The 12,748-nt window shown below is 36.2% G+C and overlaps 1 protein-coding gene across 3 annotated transcripts in view; it reads right to left on the bottom strand.

The window, feature by feature from the left end:
• RAB27B (RAB27B, member RAS oncogene family) overlaps positions 1 to 4,555 on the bottom strand; it is a 139,476-nt gene extending 134,921 nt beyond the window's left edge. For 2 of the 3 annotated variants that reach the window (XM_019640730.1, XM_019640728.1), the window contains exons 1-2: positions 4,452 to 4,555; positions 4,245 to 4,319 (exon numbers count right to left, since the gene is read on the bottom strand). The gene's annotated coding sequence lies outside the window, so the exon portion shown is untranslated. The remainder of the gene's footprint in view (positions 1 to 4,244; positions 4,320 to 4,451) is intronic. The other variant, XM_019640733.1, reaches the window with a different exon arrangement.
• Positions 4,556 to 12,748: the final 8,193 nt, after the last annotated feature.

The following is a 12,748-nucleotide window of genomic DNA, read 5'->3' as shown; positions in this document are numbered from 1 at the left end:
AGCCCAGTAAGTAGCCCTGCCAGGGTACATGTGTCTAACTACCTTGGAGGTGGTCATCTCAGTCCAGCAGTTCCTGGGAGGAACACCTTAATTAATCCCCATCCACCATCATGTTGATGGGTTCTAAGGAGACAATCAAAAATCTACCATGACTGCATCTAACAAAGCTCCTAATTGAGACTTGGTCTTTAGAAGATTCAGGAACAATGCTCTCTCTTTCTGCTGTCTGTCAGAGTGGCTGCCTTTTGTCCCTCAACATGTGTGATATAGAATCACCAAAAGCATTTAAGGAAAGGGGCACAGGAGTGATAAAACAGGTCAATAGTTGTTTATTTGACTACTGCTCAAAGGAGTAAATTCATAAAGTTGAGGCAACACTTTATAAGTCATTATGGCCATGGGCACTCGAGATATGGTCATGGGATGCTCAACGTTTTATCTTATTTTTTAAAAATCTCTGTAAAGAAAGCTCATTATTCTCAAAACTCTGTAAAGATTTATCAGTGGAATAAAATTCTCAAGATTTCAAGGTTTAGGAATGACATAGGATGGATTTAAATTGCAGCACATTAGCACAAAAGCCTGCCCTCTTTCTATCACAGCACACTGCCACTCACTACTTAGCTGCCTCTTGTACTCAGATTTCTGATGACATGTCACTTTTTCACGTATGCATACACACACAAAAAAATCACCAAAAAAGTCACCAAATCACTCTCTATCATAGCACTCTCTTATAATTTTCAAGTTAGTACCTATCAGACATATTCTGGCTCATTTAATCTGTAGTAAGTTAAGTGATAATTTTTAAAGAATTTGGTCTATAATAGTTGTTTTTTGCCTATTTCCCTTCACAAAATCATGGCGACCATTAGAGGTGGGACATATCTTGTTTACTAACTTCCATCCCTGGCACACGGTGAGGAATTGTTAAATATTTATTAAAGAAAGATAACCCAAACTATTAAATGTTATGTCCATAAAATTTTACACTGATTCCAAAGCACAGACTATAATTATTACACTATATTTTGGGGAATAGCAAAGCTTATTTGCAACCTAAATATCTATGGAGTCATGATTAATATTTATCAACAGTTCCCTTAAAGTTTTAACTTCTTCCCCCTTCAATAAAAGGCATAAGTGGAAGGGAATAAGAGTATATTAGCTGTGCTTCATGTTCACATCAGTTATATTATAGTTATGTGAACCAGGAGCGACAATTAAAACAATGTTTTAGATAAATTTGCTTATCAATAATGCATGGCACACATTTCATATTGTTCATTGGCCTTTTATACTCAAAGTCTGAATCTCATATATTTAAAAGCTTTCTGCTGTACCTAGAAACTTACTTCTTAATAAGGAAAATCAATTTCTGGAAACAATATTGCTACTTTCTAGAAAACCTTCTTCCCAAAACTATATGAATAATAGTTTTCCCCTTTTGCCAAACTTTAAAAAAAGAAAACACATAATTTATCCCTCCTGGTTCACACAACTATAATTGATGTGGACACGGCGTACCACTAATGTGCTCTCTTTCCCTTCCTTTTTAGTCTTTTATCTAACAAAAGAAAATCATAATTAGATTCCAAAGAAATTCTCCTTAGATACAATTCCTATTTATCGTGGCTTGTATATGCAGCCAACACGTTTTTAAAAACTCATGTTAGCATTGTTTCAGGACATATCAATGATTATTTGTCATTTCTTTACATTTGTTTCTTTATCCCTCCAACAAACACTAAGTGCTTCCCACAGGCTTACCATGAAAGTGCAGCTGACTCACTGCATTTTCTGGGGCTTCTACTAGGAGACATCTTTTTTTACCCAAAACAGAGGTGCTCAAAAAACAAAAATAAAAGTAAACTGAGCACCAGCACAAGTTTTGCTGATGCTCCTCTTCTCCCTTCACATTAGATCCTTCCACGTGACTTACGAATGTAAAAACTATCTTTTCCCATCTCCTTCTTAAATGTCTTACTAAGCATCTTACTCATGTGAAATACCTTATTCTCTAGGAAAAAGAATAACTGCTGAGGGTGAAACCCACGTGACCAGATTGGCTATTTGCTGAACCTCTTTTTAAATAAAAATATGTATGTTAACATTAATGTTTTAGAAATATATACCTTACTATTATCCGTTAAATCCACATAATAATGATATTCCCCCTGAACCTCCTGGGCAGCAGGATTTTTGAAGGTCTAAGGGGATTATCCTCAGGGATTCAAATCACCAGATAATCACTACTCTCACGCTTGAACAAATTAGTTTTAGCTTTTGCATTTTAGTCTCAGCTTAAGCCCCTTGTTTGCCAGCAACCCCAGACTAACTGCTGTGCAGTCTTCCCATTGTCTTTGGTCAATTAGTTCTAGCCATTAATTTTAGAACTTAAATTCAGGAAGAAAGTTCATATTCTGAGAATATCAAATTCTAAATATGATCTATGTTCTCGGGAGTTTTTTTTCCCCCCATCATTATCGAATTCAATGAATCTCTAGACTCAATGTATAATGAAGCTATTTTAAAATTATTTATGATGAGACATGTGTAAGGAGTATGACATAAAACTGAAATCTAAAGCTGCAAATCATATGTTGGGCAATAATTTTCCAAACTAAGTATTAATTTGAAGAATTGAGTCATCTTTCCAGATTTGGAATATAAAAAAAAAAATTGTTAAAAGAAATAGAGGGAGAAACTTTGTTAACACAAAGTTCATGGAGTTGTAATATGTTGTTATACCAACTAAAAATAAATGTAGAAAATTACTTTTGCTTTACAAAATATTGAAAGTCTATTAATATTACTACCCCCATCTGATTTCCCTAATCTCCTCCAGAAGCAAGGCATTATCTTCAAAAAAGATTTTCCTTGCTTAAGATATATAGCAATCTTAATATATTTTTATATACTTATGTCATTTATATTTAGAGATGTTGCAAATTAATTGTTACAGTCATTTGTGATTTTGTTACATATTTGAAAATATAAGTAGCATATTTACATAGTTAATATTCAATCAGAATGTTTAAAATATTAAAAGTATAAAACAATAAAGTAAGACTAACCCTTCCTCCCTCTCTCATCTCCAGTGACCTCTTTCTTCTGAAAATAAAGAGTTTTAGAATTATAGGTATATTTTCCAAAGTTTAATACTTAAACAATTTGAAATTTCATTTAGAATAAATCAATGTATCAAATATAATGTACTTAAAATGTATCATTTTTGAACCATAAAAAGTATTTTAAAAATTATTTTCATAATGTTTTTCATTAAAGTCACATTTTCAATATTGATAACTTGCTCTAAGTCTTAGTTTGATATTTTCTTTCCTGAAATAAATTAATGGCACTATTTATCTTAAACTTTCCTATAAATTGACCGTAAATGTGAATCAACATTTTATTCATTTGTAAATATGCTTACCTATTACATTTTGTACAGGATACCTAAATTTGATCTACTTTCTAAGGTAATAATCTAACCTAACAATTTGAAAAGCTTTAAAGTTTTCAAAGGCATTTAATACATGGAATTGGCATCAAGGCCCTAAAAAAGCATTTCAATTGATTTGTAAAATACTTAGGAAGAATGTCTGATTTTCTCCATAGAGTCATCTTCATTTGGGTTTTCTACTAGCAAACTACTCCCTTATCACCCATAACCAGATTTATTGTTAAACAGGAAAGGAGATCTTAGATTATTAATTGTTTCTGTGTGTAATCTACTAATTGTAGTATTGAGTGTAGTATGGCCAAGAGAAAGCAAACTAGATTTTTCTTCAGTGGCTTTACGCTGAGAGGGACACAATGCTTTTACAGCTTTCTGGCAGCCCACATTTATGATAAGAGTATTCGGAATGCAGAAATATGGAAAGCATAAAAAGATTCCTACAATGCACTGCAGCACTGATTAGAAAGGACAATCTTTGAGCTTTGGAAACAGAAAACAAAAAGCAAGCAAGCAAGCAAGCAGTCTGCAGCCCTGAGCAAAATCTCTTCCCAGCAAAACTCTGCTGCAAATACAGCTTCTCCTCTTGCAAACCCACAGCCACTCCAAAGTGGAGTTTCAGGCCCATCATTAGTGGTTGCTGTCATCGTCTTAGCGCTTTTCCTTCATGAATGAAATATGCAAATGGCATCTTACATTGGCTCTTTCAGTGAGGAAGAAGAAGGTCAAGAGACACAAAACTAACAGGGCCAGCGCGTTAGAGATCTGGGACCCATGTACTTACACCTCTAAATGCCTCCAGATTTCAGCCTCTGGGAGTATCTAGCCCATTTCTTTATGGCACTGTTGCTTCCATCAGCTGTGGAAATTAACATAAAATAATATAGTAACCCAAGAAGTACTGGACAGCATTCCAGAGCATCAGATTAAGTGACAGCTAAAAGCACATTGACTGTGTACAAAATCTGAACGGTAAATAGCAAGTAAATACCTTCCAATCGGCAGTAAGGGGGGAGGATGCTGAGCTGCTACAGCTGCTGCTTGCTCTCTTGTATAACAGCAAAGGCGGCTCAGTCCCGCTGACAGGCTGTGAAGCGCTGCCTATGGGCGTCTGGGCGGTCCTAGTGCCTGCCTCAAGTTAACGCACAAGGTAACTCCAAGAAGCCTCTCTATTTCCGGTGATATTTCGGGGTGGGGGGGGGGCGCCACCACGGACCACGGGTTTGGGGGACGTCAGCTTGTTAAGCATCAGGGTGGTGGGGTTTGAATTTGGGAAAACTAATTAGTGAACAGGGTCTGCTAATGTTTCCAGACACTGCGGTTGAAACCAAAAAGGATTATGGGTGATCCTGTCCGTTCCGTTCAGTAAAAGGTGCTCTTGAAAATGTTCAAGCCATAAGGCGTTTAGAAAGAAAACTAATTTGCACATCTACTATATTGATCACAGTCTGTTTATTTTGTTTTACCCCCCACATTTAAAAAGTAAAGCGAAAAAAAGAACAAAGAAGTAGGGGATTTTTAAAAGTTTGGTGTATCTTTTATTACATTTGCAAAAAGTATTAAAGGCCTAAAGCCCCCATGCTTGGCATATTTTGTTCATAAACCTCAAACTAAATGCAAAAACAAACAAAAACAGAGACTTCCAGAAGCTTTTTCTCTAAGAGGCAAAATATACCAGACTCCATAGAAACACTTCTTTCATCTTTATTTGCCTCACTTTTTTTTATAGCACCTTTTCCCACATTATATTCATATTTTTAAATTTACTGTCTAACTCCCCCACTGCAACATAATCTCTACGAGGAAATGTGCTCTATTTACTTTGATAGAGTAATACTTTTATAGTCTAGAAGACTGCTCAGAACATAGTAGGTCTTCAGCAAATAATTGTGGAAAGAATAAACTGGACACTAAACTGACAAATTACACTAAGGAAAACAAGTACAGAAATTAATCTCTTAACTGGACTAAATTCAATTATGAGACCTCTCTGAGCAACTGTTTCATTTAAGGGACTGTGTTAACTATACATTTGCCTTTAAGGAGCTTATAATTTAAATGTAGAGGAAAGATATTAATATATGTATGTAATCAAATAAATATATGTACATATAATATTTGTTATAAGAGAGTGAACACTGTAAGTTAGGATGTGCTGTATTTGCTAGGGGCTTCTATGTTTTGACATTATGAGTATGGCGATGAGCTGGGGATTGGGTTTAAGAATTCAACAGTGATTTCTTCCCTCCAACCTCCACCTGAATATATAGTTAGAGTTTGGTTGGCAAGTAGGCAGATTGGTTCAGAAGGGTCCAGAATCTAGAAAATCAACGTCAGTAAGATTTGTTAGCAGAGTAAATACAGACACTAACACAGGTAAAGAGAGGAAGGGCAAGTAGGTGGGTGCTGCAGGCCCTGGATCAAAGCCTCACATAGTCCGGGAGTCAGCAGGAAGGAGGGTCAAGCATCCAAGAAGCGATCGCCTTCCTGATCTAGGAGAGGGCCTCTCATACCTAGTGATCTGGGCTGTCAGGCTGTGTAGGTGAGGTAAGGCAGCCAGTAGCAAGGCTCTGCAGGCCGATAACAAGCTATGCCAATAAGGCTGAGGCTCAGAGGTTCAGAGGCCAAGAGGGGGGAGAGAGAGAGAGAGGAGAGAGAGAGAGAGAGAGAGAGAGAGAGAGAGAGAATCAAAGAAAGTAAGATTCTCCCCATGGAACACTCAAGGAGGGATTTTCTCATAGGAAAAGTACAGACCCAAAGGCCAAGGGTCAGCCTTGAGCCCAACAGTGGGGGCACTGATGCTTTTTAAGATCTAAGCCTCCAGAAGTCAATCAGCTGGATTGATCTCAAGCCACATGTGGGTCAAGCAGCTGTGACTGTGCTTGGGGAAGAACTGCACGGAGAGGGAGCCAGGCTGGTCATTAGAATGTTGAACCAGAATAATTTTGCCTCCGTGAAAGAAAGATTGCTTTCTTGAGCCCGCAAATTGTGATTCACTTATCTGTTGCATTTCTTTCCACTTCTCAGTTCAGCATGTTTTCTGAAATGAGATTCTGTTTTAAAAAGACCAAAAGGTGCAAATGCACCCTCAGAGATGCTGATAAGTATACTAGGTACATGGACTGAACCGTAGCAGAGGAGTGGCTGTGACTGGCATGAGAGGGAGGCAATGCCCCTCTGTCAAGCTTCTCTTTGTAGTCACTGATCTTGGAGAGCCTCCTGGGGAATGGTCACTGTGTCCATGATTGGGCCTCAGAAATATACTTACATGTCATCTGTGGGGTGATACCAGGTGATGGGAGGAAGAGAAGGGCTGCTGAGAGACATGTCACCATACAGATAGATAGAGATGATAGGTAGAGACTGAGATAGAGATAGAGATAGAGATAGAGATAGAGATAGACAGAGACAGATGATGGATGGATGGATGGAAAGACAGACAAACAGATGATAGATAGATAGATAGATAGATAGATAGATAGATAGATAGATAGATAGATATAAAAAAGACTCAAACAATATAAAAATCTTGGCCTAGTGGATATAGACAAAAAGAGACACTGTACCTTTTTCTTATACAATTATAGAACATTTATCACAATTGTTCATGCACTAGGTCATAAAGCCAGTTGCAAAAACTTGTAAAGAATCAGTATCACACAGGCTATGTTCTTTGATCAGAGTGCAACTGCATATGTCAGTGACAAAATGATAAATAAAACATTCCTACACAGTTGACAAATAAAAACACACTTCTAAATAATTCATGGGCCAAAGTGAAAATGAACACAGACATTTTAAAATAATTAGAAATGTACAATCATAACAACACTACATATGGGAGGCTATGAAAGCATACTTAAAGATACATTTATAGTCTTAAGTTCGTATATTAGCAAACACAAAGGCAGAAAATTAAGAAAGGAGATAAACAGTAGAGAAGAAATCAGTGAAATTGAAAACAAATTTACACTAAAAAGAAATATATAACATCAAGAATCAACAAAGCTAAAAGCATTTTTTGGGGAAAAAGTTAATGAAATTAATATTTTGCTAGAGTGATTAAAGTTAAGGAGAGAAGGCACAAAAACCACTTAGAAACACTTTAGAAAATAGTTTTCCAGTTTTTGAAAAAGTTATACATTTATCGTATAACCAACCCAGCCATCCCACTTGTAGATATTTGTCCAAGAAAGATGACAACTATAAATGGCTTATATGAATTTTCATAATAGCTTTAGATGTAATAATTGAAAATAGAAAAGAACCCAAATGTCCATCAAGAGATGAATGGATAAACAAATAATGATATGTCCATACTGTAGAATGCTATTTAGCAATAATAAGGAATTACCTATTAATACCTGCAACAACATAGGTAAATCTAAAAATCATTATGCTGAATTCTGTAAAAAGCCAAACAAGAAAAAGTACATATTGTATGCTTTCATTTATAAAAACTGCTAGGGGATGCAATCTAATCTATAGTTAGAGAAATCAGAGCAGTGGTTACATGGAGAAAGGGTAGAAGCAAAGATGGATTACAAAGTGGCAAGGAGAGGCTGTTGGGAATGATAGGTGACGGGCATGTTAATTATTTTGATTGTTGTGATGGTTTCATAGCGTTTACACAGCTCAAAACTCACTGTTTTAGGCCCAGTCCTCAAGAAGCAGATATCACAACAGGACCAGAATGCAACAGATCTACTGGTGGAAAACCTGTGAGAGAAATAGGAAAGGAGACACGCAGAGGAGGCTGGGAGAGCCATCAGACCACAGTGCGGAACTGACCCAGGTGTAGGAGGCAGGAAAGTAATGGAAACAGGATGGAAAACAGGAAGGTCTTGGGCTAGAGTGTAGTTCTAAGAAATTTTGGCAAAGCTGACGTGGAATTCTCTGGGCCCATCAGTGGAGTCCTGCATCTCGCAGGAATAGGTCTACCTAAGTTCCCTGCTACACCTGGTCACTGGGTAGGAGTGGCTTGTGGGAAGTATGACCTGGGCCCAAATGCAGTGACGGCTTTCAGAGCACAGCAGTCAGCAGTGTTAGTCAATTACTCTTCTAGAAGAATAGCTGAGAAGTACTGTATATTCCCACCAAATTAGACACTTTAAATACGTACAGTTAATTGTATGTCAATTATGCCTCGATAAGATTATAAAAACAAGAAAGACACAATGGCAAATAAAGCAGAGGTTAAACATAAAAGAGAAACTATGGTCAACTTTATGCCAGTAGATTTGGAAACTTGGAAATGTATAAATTCCTAGGAAAATGTAATTTATCGAAACTGATTCAAAAGACACAGAAAGTCTGATTAATCCTAGCATTACAGAAGAAATTAAAACAAACAAATAGCCTATAATCCAGTAATCCTGTTCATGGGATGATACCCACAAGAAAGCTCATGGCAGCAATGTTTGAGTAATAAAAACTTGAAACATTTAAATAGACATGAAAAGGAGACTAGACAAACCAGTTGTGCTGTATTTACACAAAGAATATACGGACAGCAGTAAAAATGATAACCTTAAACTATATACAACCAAATTTTGGAAACATATTATTAACTAAAAAATAAATCTCAGAAGACTAAACATGATATAATATTACTAGAGATAAAAAACCCACCAGAATTAAACAATATGCTGTTTAAACATACAAGCAAATCTGATAGAAATATATATTATAAGAAGCAAGGAATTCATAATTAGTCTAGTAATCTCTTCTGCGATATGGGGTGAAACATGACATACAATCTATTAGTAATGATCTAATTCTTGGGTTTTGGGCATTGGTTATATTATTAAGCTTTTTACCTTACATATTTCCATCATTAATGCTTTGAATGTAGCAAATAATATGTATTGTCTTAGAAATCAAAGAGAGAAAAATCCTATTCCACACACAGGAAACAGCACGTGCAAAGATATTAGAGCAGCACGTTGGAGTCATAACGTGGAACAAATGAGAAATAGCAGGAAGGCTGTTGAAGCCAGGTGAGTGCGGTACTGGGAGAGGAGGAGCCTGGCTCATGGCATCTGCATAGGACCAGGACCAGTCCTATCTATCATAGCACACATCTTTTCGCCTTGAGAGAATGTCTTTGCAAACTTGACCTTGCTTCTCTGAGCAAGTGCTGATTGGTCATGCTATGTATGACTGCTGATTTCCACACGGGCATAGCTCACAGAGAGCCTTTTCAGGCTATTCACCTTAATTCAGAATTCATGTATCAGTGGAATTTTCCAATTGCTCATGAATACCTGATAGATTTTCAGTTTGTAAACATAATTTAGTGTACCATTTCAATTTGTGATCACATTTCGCTTCTCTCACTACAAAATTTCATATAAAATAGCATTTTCCCCCAGTTATGAAAAAAAGTAATACATTGTTATTGAAGAAAATATGAAAATACAGATAAGCACTAAGTAGCTAATAAAATTCACTGTGATGCCAGTACTCAAATGTACATGCTGTTTAAAGATTGGAGTACAGAGACATATTCAAACATTGTATTTCACAAAATTAGAAATATTTTAGATATCATTTTAAAGCCTGTGGTTTTTCATGTTAATTATTTTTGTTAATATTGTAGCATGTCTCTAATTCATTACATAATATTCAATATAGGAATTGGCAAATCATGACTTGTAGACCAAATCCAACCTGTCACCTGTTTTTGTAAATAAAGTTTTATTGGAACACAGCCATGCTCATTGGTTCACATACTGTCTATAGCTATTATAGCAGAGTTGAGCAGTTATGACAGAGAATGTTTGTATCATAAAACTATTTTGGACCTTTGCAGAAAAAGTGCCAACGCTTGCTAAAAGACACAATTGAATGGCTATATAATATTTTATTTTATGAAAGTATCCTAAATTAACTAATTTCTCATTAGTATACATTTTGACTATATCCAGTTTTTCCTGTTCTGATCACCTTGGCTCACAAATCTTTTCAGCCATCCTAAAAATAAAATCATTGGATCAAAGTAAATTTACTATATAAGGTCTTTGAAACATGTGGTCAAATTGTCCCCAGAAGATATCACCAATTTACTACTATTCACAATGGAACTTCTGGATGGAATATCTTCCCCCACTGCATACAGTCTTACCACCTACTTTTCATCGTTTACTCTGGGTGGTTATGAATGACTTCTTTGTCACAATGTTAGTGACTTGTTTTCAGTCTATCTTCCTTGACTTCTCTCAGGCCTTTGACATACTGGCCCTCTTTTTCCTTGGGTCCGAGGCCCTCCAATTCTCTTCACCTCTGCTAACTGTATATGTTCCTTCTTCCTCTTAATTATTATTCTTCCTGCAGTATCTTCCTGGTGGAAATTTCCCAAGAACAGGTCTTGACTTTGGCCTAAGCTGTCTTTTTTCTCAGCATTTATGTTTGATCTCTTCTCACACCCAGCTTCATAGTATCCTGCCACCAGTGCCTACTTTCATTTTGGCATATTTTACCTCTACCTTAGAAGGCTAAGTAGCCTCTTTACTGGCCTACTTCTTATAGTTACATCTTCCTCAATTTTTTTTATATACCCTTGCCAGATGGCTTTCTTTTCAACAGGTACAATTATATTAATCTCCTGCTCATAAATCTGCAATGAATTTACATTGCTTACAGAATAAAGTTAAAATTCTTTTCATTGTTATTTAATATTATTCAAATTGGCCCCTATTTACCTTTCTGGGCTTAATTGCCTTAATTCAATTGTTTTCCAAACTGTTTTAAAAAATTGAACTAGTCTCTGTCCTCCAATCATGGGTTTTAAATCCTTATATATTTTTGTCAAGTTCTATATGTATATTGTCTTTTTAACATTTACCCTAAAGTCCTCTGTTTAACCCATAAAATCATACCCATTCTTCAAGACCTAGACTTCACATAGTTTCTTTTACAAAGTTTTTGCTTCATCCCATCAGCCAGAAAATGTACCTGCCTCCTATGAACTCTCCATAATAATTACATATTTATCTGTACCTGTTGTATGATACTTACTTTCTATAAAGTGACTTCTGAAACTATCTTATCTCACTTTTGGTTTTACGTTAAATTACTGCATGTGTTGTGCCATCTTTTTCTTTGAATCCTCACTGTGCTGTCCACAAAATGGAGATTATAGAATGAATGACTGAATGAATGAACTGATCATTTACCAAATAGAGGAAAGAGAGACTTGAGGTAGTTCAATACTTTGTGGTTCATCTAGCGTTGGAAGAAAAGCCAGAGAAGGACAGATTCAGGCTTCCTAATAGTATCATATAACCTACCAGATAGATGTTACTACTATTTACTCATCTAAAAAGTACTATTAGAATATATACATCAAGATACAATGCTACAACCTGAAGCCACCCAGGAATGACTCTGTTTCTTTGTAACTAGATTTCACAAGAGTAGTTTCTGCTGATCTATGTGACTAGGTGGTATGTGGTATGGCACTTACTAACTAGAAAAGCAATGGATGAGCAGCACTTAAGCTTGAGAACACTTTCCAGATTGGGAGCAGTTAAGACTTCTCATTATATTCTGGTTCATTACACTAGACACAGACTAAATGGTGGGTTTTATTTTGTCATCTCTCTATAGTATTAAAGATTTATTTATTTACAAAATTCCAGGTGACAGAGGGACAAGAACAGTATACTAATTAATATTTATTAATTGCTAATACATAATTAATTACTAATTCATAATTAATATTATCTATAGACTGTAAGTACATCAGGTGACAAAGAAGCATTTGTTATTATAAGGAGTCAAAAAATTCCCCAACATAGTAATATTAGCATATCCATGTATGTGTTGCTGAACATTAGCTTTATTTAGATTTTCTTGTAAGGTGTGGGGAAAGAAATAATTTGTGTTGAAGACAATTTTTGTCTAGGGTCCTTCATTGTCCAGCTGTATAACCTTAGGTAAGTTATTTCACTTCTCTGGGCTTCTTTTTTCTGACCAGTGTAATAAAAGGGCTCATCTAGGCAATAAATAAGACCTTTCCACCTCTGACCATCTGACTTTATTTTTTTTTTTAGCTGAGCCATCCTGCCACCTTTTGGCAGCTCAGCAGCAGCTCAGCTCAGGCCGGGCATTGAACCACTGTTGCTCAGAGCTCGCACTCTTGAGCGAGCTCTTAACCAACTGAGCCACTCGGCCAGCCCTTCTGAGCATCTGGCTTCTATGTCGCCATGTGTAGAGAATGGAGAGCCATGTCTGAAATCGACATACTGAAACTGCCACTGAAAAGCCTGCGTTGTGTTGTGTGAT

This window comes from Hipposideros armiger, unplaced genomic scaffold (genome assembly GCF_001890085.2).
Source record: "Hipposideros armiger isolate ML-2016 unplaced genomic scaffold, ASM189008v1 scaffold_52, whole genome shotgun sequence".
Classification (NCBI taxonomy): domain Eukaryota; kingdom Metazoa; phylum Chordata; class Mammalia; order Chiroptera; family Hipposideridae; genus Hipposideros; species Hipposideros armiger.
Note: the sequence above shows the minus strand (reverse complement) of the source record. Positions and strands in the feature narration are given on the sequence as shown.